Source organism: Teleopsis dalmanni, unplaced genomic scaffold (assembly GCF_002237135.1).
Source record: "Teleopsis dalmanni isolate 2A unplaced genomic scaffold, ASM223713v2 unscaffolded_contig_1576, whole genome shotgun sequence".
Taxonomy (NCBI): Eukaryota; Metazoa; Arthropoda; class Insecta; order Diptera; family Diopsidae; genus Teleopsis; species Teleopsis dalmanni.
The window spans coordinates 2,606-8,884 of NW_024032958.1; the positions used below are offsets into that span (position 1 = coordinate 2,606).

General features: G+C 27.6%; 1 long non-coding RNA gene across 1 annotated transcript; it reads left to right on the top strand.

The window, feature by feature from the left end:
- Window positions 1-295: 295 nt before the first annotated feature.
- On the top strand, window positions 296-2,547 carry LOC119664191. Its single transcript, XR_005251151.1, has 2 exons — window positions 296-429; window positions 1,902-2,547. It is a non-coding gene; the product is annotated as an uncharacterized LOC119664191 (long non-coding RNA).
- Window positions 2,548-6,279: the final 3,732 nt, after the last annotated feature.

Consider the following 6,279-nt stretch of genomic DNA (forward strand, 5'->3'; position numbering starts at 1 on the left):
AGACATCTTGAATACACCTATTGTACATTTTTTTTTTATAGTTTTATAGTCTGTAAATAAACAGTTTTAAGATGCCTTATTTTAATTTCTGTTTGAAGTCTAGCACTAAATCCATTTTAATTTACATAATCCTAACCTCATATAAGAAAAAATTTTACAACATTTTGTTCTAAAAGCCTAATGTGGAAGTTGTTTGTCCGAATATTATTATGTACAATATACACTATTAAACATGTCATTTCAATATCAAAGAACATATTTATTGCCACCACTGTAAATGACTGTTGTCAAATGACAACTAAAAAACAAATAAAGTAAATGGGAGAAATTACTTAAATTTAAAAGTAAAGTAAATTATTTAACAAGGCACTCCAATATACAGAGGAAGAGCGTCAGATACGTAAACAAATATTAGCACATTACTCAAAGGTGATACCAACAAAATATTTAAATTGTGAAATTATTGAGAAAGTAGGATTATAATATGTAAAAAAGGCACAAAGTTCTAATAGTTGACGTATTGATTGTATAGTGATTTGAAAGATTAATAACCTCCATTACGAATATTGAAACTCCAGCAAGAAAATTCCAGCAATATTAGTCTATAAATTTCATTGTTAACTATAATCGTCAGTTGATTAAGTTTAATTAAGATATTAACAAATAAAAGTGTTAACTGAAATAGGCCAACGATTCTATTGTATTATCTGTTGTTGTTGCTACTGCTGTAACCAAATGCCCATTTCACAGCAAACACACAAAAGGTTGACAAGACTTGGTATATGGAATGAGATGAGGAAGAAAGTATAAAAACACGATGTAGGTACCGGTATGAAAGTTGTATTTAACATGGGTCCAGGTGAAATACCTACACTTGTCTATAGCAGTTTTGTAACTTCAAAATATCTTGATATTATTAATAAATTTAAATTTTGTTATTACTAGAGAGCACCTAGTCTAAGTTTAATAAGAATTAAGCTGTTTTTATATTTTTCACATATATGTAAGTTTTGTGTAATATAGTAAAGTTAGTACCTTTTAGGTAGTAAAAAGATATCGGAAAACATATTCCCTATGAGTTGAATAATATAAAACTTTATTTGAATAATCCGATATTATCCAACATAACATATCTGCTTCAACATAAAAGAGTCTGTCTGTTTTCGAGGGATAAAAATGAGAACATTTGTAAAAATATTCAAAGTCAGTTCTTTATCAATTCAAATACTGAAAAACGGAAGAACTGACAATATGATATATATAAATATTAATATATTTTCTATATTTCACCCTTAAGTTCCTCTGGAATGAATCACATACCATATTTACTTAACATGAACCTCTGCCAAACAAATTGGTGTTATGCGAGTACCACACTGTCTACATATTCTATTATTGAAGTTTTTACTTCATTATAAACTCAATTAATGACCAGCGATAAGAATAATTTCTAAATAAAATGAATAGTTCTGTGTCAATCGCAGAACTATAAGTATAATAGTGTAAAAGTATAATATATGCATATGTTTACGGTTATATGAACTCAAATTGAAAATATATAATTTCAATCATTATCACAAAGTATATACCGAATTAGTCTTGTTAAATAATAAAAATAATGTGGCTCATTATTTATTATTTAAATGAATAATAAATGAATACTGACCACAAATAGTGCTCTAAACAATATAAGAAATAGGTGTGAAAACAGTCTAATGTGTATACTATAAAGATTCTATCTCTTTATATTATTTACCCTCCTTTTTATTCACCTAAGCTACTACCTAGCCACACCTAAGTATCTATATAAAATCATGATTGTAATAATTTCATTAACTATTTAAACTCAAACTAATTTTTAATTAAAAAGAAGTCAATAAAATATTAATTTATACTTATAGATAATGTTGCTTGTAAATTCTACCAAAGCTGTTACTGTACCATATACAATTTGGAATATCATGACATCACGCGGCTTATTGCTTATTGCTTACAGCTGATTAGGTCTATTAAATTATGCGATATGGAGTCAATGTCGTCACTAAAATACTAGACCTGTCGGATTCTGTATCTGATGTTTTTTTATTTCGCATTTCATACGAATTACTAGTGCGATGGATGTTAAAAAACTCATTGATGAAATCGAAATTTATTTGACAAAATGTATGCGATAAAAAGAAGGAAATTATTTTTAATCCATTTAAATGTGGGCTTAAAATTTCGAATTTAGATAAAAAAAGACTTAAATAGAAAGTATTATTAACGGGAAGTTTAACCAAATATGCACCTATCCAAGAAGAAATGTTTATGCAAGGCGAATATATGTTACAACCTCTCTAATGACAAATGAAGAGTGATTGTGAAAATAAAAAAGAACAATTTCATTTACAAAGGAAAAATGTACCTATATTTGTATTTTAAAATTTATATACAATATAAGAATATTTATGTCCCATTTAGATATAACTGAACGACATTACTGAGGATATTTTCTTAATAAAATAGAATACTAGAACAAGGAAAGTCACCAATGTTGCAAATTTTATTGTCCATTAAACTAGGGTTCTATCAATTCTGGAAAATAGTTTCATCGCTTATTATGGATTGTAGAAAATAAAAATCTTTTCTATTATAAAAAGTATAACCGAATGTGAAGCAATTTTTCGTTAAATACATATGGTATTTTGAAGTTATCCTTTAATTTTTAATTGAACACTTTATTTATAAGTTTCTTATAAAATTGAGCGATTCTCCAAAATTAAACGAATGTAGATTTAAAGATAATTACGACGAAAATTACGAAGAAAACTGTTTTGCTAATGCAAAGGTTTTTAAATAGTACCAAATTATAAGAAAAATATTTTGTTTTTAAATTGATTATTAATTATTTTATAATTGAAATCATGACATAACAATTAAAAAATTATAAAATGTAACTGACAGGTTTCGAACAGTAGTGAATTGTAAAAACGAAATTTTTAGTTAATTGAATTTTTAGCTGACCATACAGCTGTTTCGAGTAATGGCTGTTTCTAGCGAATACCCCATCCTTGTAAATATTTCCTTCTCCTTCCTTCTCATTTTCCCTTCCTCCTCAATGCATTAGGCAAATCTGCTACACAGATGATTGTCTCATCTGCATGAGGTCCAACTTCCCCAGTTGAAACTACATTGAGCTTAACAATTACCTTAGGACTCTCTCTGTTTACTACGTTACTACGGTAAGTGGAAGATTAAGATCAATGCCCTAAGAGGTTCCGTCTTCACGACAGCCCTTATGGGCCAGTGTGCTGATCGCGTTTGGAACATTAAAACCTCGAAATAAACTGTCGTATAAAAGGTGTGTTTTGGATACTGTCAAGATATCGGAAAATATAAGTCCGAGTGCAGTGCTGTTCGAAGACTTTTATGATTTTTATATGTGCGGGAGAAATTTTTTTGTACCTGTGGAGATTTTTTTTATTTTTGTAAATTTTCGTGAATTTAAAATTGTGAATGAAAGGTACTGAAGGAGATTAAATAAAAAGATTCAAGATTTTTAACAATTAAAAACAATACATATCCTTGTTTAAATAGTGATAATAAATTAACATATCAATGAAATACGTGTGATGAAATTAATCGAGCATAGGTGTTCCAACACTCATTTATAATAATTCCAACAATCATCTGCAATATTAAAAAGTTGGACTATATGAATAACGGCAGCTTTATACATCGTTAAAATAATGAAATACCGAGACGGTGGACAGGTATTTAAAAAGTGACGGAGAAGATAACCGAGTCCACATTTGAAAAGATCTTATAAGCAGTACAATTCCTACATATTTTATTATTATATTAAAAAAAATTTAATTTTAAATTTAAAATTTATAAGAAAAATTTTGTTTTGAGGAGAAATCTTGAACACAATAATACGAATCAATTAAAAATTTATGCATATATATATATATATATAATTTAGTTAAACATAAATTAAGAAAAGAAATTTAAATAATTAAAAACATATTTTTTTGTTATGATATAAAACAATTTATTTTATAAATAAGTGGTAATTAAAGTGAATTTAAAAGCAAATGTTGTTTTAATCAATATCGGTAAATGAAATAAGTGCATATTATTTTTATACAATGTAAAAGTTTAAGGAAAATAATTACATAGAAATTACAAAAATTATTGAAAAACCTTAAAAGAAATTAATTTATATACCATATATATGGTATATAAATGATATATAATGGTTAAAAATACATATAAAAGCACCACAACATCAAAGAAAATTTCTATAAACTCAAATAATTTAGAGTTTCATTTGTTTCAAATACATTTTTTTTCTTAAAAGTTTCAACCAAAAACAAAGAACATACATATATATCTCGAAAAGACAGATTCTTTCCATATGGGCGAAAGAGATTGCAGACCAAATAGTGAAAGGCGTACGTGAATAAGGCGCGAATTAGCTGTTTATGGCAAAGCAGCTTAACTTTGCAGTTGAGCTGGTTGTATAATTATTTATATTTTTAACGTCTAATCAATGAAATAATTGGAATTGTCTAAGCGGCTTGTTATGATTGCAGTCACGTCATGGCAATTGTTGTTGCTTTTAATGCAAAATGAAGTGAGATGCTAGTGTCAAATTTTCATTTTGTATTGAAAGCAACTACAGAGTGTTGGATGGCTTTCCTTCGACACCGTATGGTTCGAAGGTCTGATGCACAAACTATGCCACTTCGGCTTCCTTACAACACTCTGTAGTGTTATCCACCAGTTCCTTTCTAATAGATCCTTTGACAGGTAAGTTCGAGAATACTTCGTAAAACCGAATACGAACAGCACTACTATAGAATACTATTTGTTTCATAAAAAAATGTTTGAAAACCTTTCTGTTTTTAAAGAATCCTTATTATTCCATTAGCAATATATATTATGGACACATAATTAAGAAAATATTGGAAAAAGTGTACATAACCTTCTTAAAATTTATTATATAAAGAAATATTAGGGGTATTCAGGATGTCTGTGCATCCTTGCAAACTCAAATAATCGAGAACACACGTTGTGCATATTAGTCTTGAAAATATTTAGAACAGATGATTTTTGTTTACATATTTATTTGCTTGTAAAATATAACCCAGATTCGATAATTTGGCATATAATAATTTCCACTAATGCCAAAAACAAGTGAAAAGCAGAATTATAAGAAAAGAAATTGTTTTTGTAAAATCAAATAAATTTGTACATGCAACGATGCACAGACATCTTGAATACACCTATTGTACATTTTTTTTTTATAGTTTTATAGTCTGTAAATAAACAGTTTTAAGATGCCTTATTTTAATTTCTGTTTGAAGTCTAGCACTAAATCCATTTTAATTTACATAATCCTAACCTCATATAAGAAAAAATTTTACAACATTTTGTTCTAAAAGCCTAATGTGGAAGTTGTTTGTCCGAATATTATTATGTACAATATACACTATTAAACATGTCATTTCAATATCAAAGAACATATTTATTGCCACCACTGTAAATGACTGTTGTCAAATGACAACTAAAAAACAAATAAAGTAAATGGGAGAAATTACTTAAATTTAAAAGTAAAGTAAATTATTTAACAAGGCACTCCAATATACAGAGGAAGAGCGTCAGATACGTAAACAAATATTAGCACATTACTCAAAGGTGATACCAACAAAATATTTAAATTGTGAAATTATTGAGAAAGTAGGATTATAATATGTAAAAAAGGCACAAAGTTCTAATAGTTGACGTATTGATTGTATAGTGATTTGAAAGATTAATAACCTCCATTACGAATATTGAAACTCCAGCAAGAAAATTCCAGCAATATTAGTCTATAAATTTCATTGTTAACTATAATCGTCAGTTGATTAAGTTTAATTAAGATATTAACAAATAAAAGTGTTAACTGAAATAGGCCAACGATTCTATTGTATTATCTGTTGTTGTTGCTACTGCTGTAACCAAATGCCCATTTCACAGCAAACACACAAAAGGTTGACAAGACTTGGTATATGGAATGAGATGAGGAAGAAAGTATAAAAACACGATGTAGGTACCGGTATGAAAGTTGTATTTAACATGGGTCCAGGTGAAATACCTACACTTGTCTATAGCAGTTTTGTAACTTCAAAATATCTTGATATTATTAATAAATTTAAATTTTGTTATTACTAGAGAGCACCTAGTCTAAGTTTAATAAGAATTAAGCTGTTTTTATATTTTTCACATATATGTAAGTTTTGTGTAATATAGTAA